We start from the raw sequence: 1,712 nt of genomic DNA, 5'->3' as shown, positions 1-1,712 counted from the left end.
ACCAAAACCTTCTGGAATATGTCCACATTCTGGGAAGCTGTACATAGTAACTTTCTACTCATATTTAAAGATAAACACTTGCAAACATAATTAACATGCAGATATTTGATGCCGACTTGAGGGGAGGGGTGAAAAGACTCTCTCCAGAAATGCTAATTTGATTTTAGTAACAGAAAGGAAATTGAACATGTAGGTAAAAAGATTTATTTTCAGTGATTTCCTTTTTTATTTTATCTTCCTCTTCTCCCTTCCCCCCTTTTTTCCTCAACAAATGTAGAATGCAATCAGTAGCATAATGATTAAAGAAATAATTAGGCACTCCAGGCTCACATCAAGATCATTTAGGACATTTACTACCATGTCAAATTAGCAAATTCTCTCTCTTACAAAAATTTTTGAAGCAAAATTACCCCATATTCCCCTGATTCTACCACAAAAAAATATATGAAAATACTAAAAACTACAAAAAAAGATACATCGATGGCAAAGGAAATATTCTTTTATCTTGTGTGAAAAGAAATGAAATCACTTCTCCATACATTATAATTTAAAAATCTTTTCTAATCTGTTGCGTTCGTGCAAACAAGTTGCTTTTGATGGAAAACCTTTATTTTAATTAAATAACAGACTCAACCCACTGAAAATAATTGTGCTGTTAATCTCACTACATTACTTTGAACTGAGAGTGAGGAAAAACTGGTCAATGTTAATCAATTGCCTTGGAGGAACAGAGAGCTCTTTTGACAGAGTTGCATAATGAATGAAGCATAAAATGAGATAATTGGGAGATGTTTGTTCTAGAGGGTACTAAGTTCATAATTACAACGAAAATATTCTTTTATATCCTAACATTATCCTTTGTAAATACACACACTTTGTCTCTATTTGACTGCATCAATATATTTCTCCAAACCAATAATGTTCTGTTCATCTGTAACCTGGCCCTCAGGTTTGAAAACCCACCAAAGAATGTAAATAATGCCAACCACTCATATGTGTTTCTAATGTGAGTGCTATTACATAGTCATTTAAAGATAGCTCCTTCACCAGAAAGATAAAGCCTTTCTTGAATACATGACCCCAGGGTGGTTCTTAGGAAAAAAAAATGAATGCTATATTTCAAAATTTTAAACCTATTCCAGGGTTGTTTTATATACTTCACAATCTCCAGGTGAATGTCTGTATATTAGGATGCTAGCAAATTCACAGGAGGATAAAGATTTTTCAGAGGTGCTATAAATCAAGTGGTAACAGTTCAACAACTTATTTGTTACAAGAAAATCAAAGTATTTTGTTGAGAGATTTTGTGCTTTGTCATATAGTCAAGGCATAATACCTTAACACATAATAGTAATCAGGTTACTAATATATTACATTATGATTTTTTTACAGTTTATAAACACTTTGCCTTACAACAATGTCATGAAGTAGGTAAGGCTGGTTTTGGCATCTCTATTCCCACTGTACGGGTGAGAAAATTGGGGCTTAGTTAGTAGGTGGCAGAAAGAGAACTTGAATTCAGGTCTTCTAACTCCAGGTCTAATGATTATATTCCTTTACAACATTAAGAAATAATATTTTAAATGACAGAAGAATAAGGTTGGGAGGAGTTAAAACCATGATATTGGTGCCCATTCTCTTACCAGGCCAGTCATGGATATATTACCTGCCTTATCCCTTTGACGAATTTCACAGTGCTAATGATGTATGTC

The sequence above is a fragment of the Propithecus coquereli genome, unplaced genomic scaffold (genome assembly GCF_000956105.1).
Source record: "Propithecus coquereli isolate 6110/MARCELLA unplaced genomic scaffold, Pcoq_1.0 Scaffold92, whole genome shotgun sequence".
Lineage (NCBI taxonomy): Eukaryota > Metazoa > Chordata > Mammalia > Primates > Indriidae > Propithecus > Propithecus coquereli.
Note: the sequence above shows the minus strand (reverse complement) of the source record.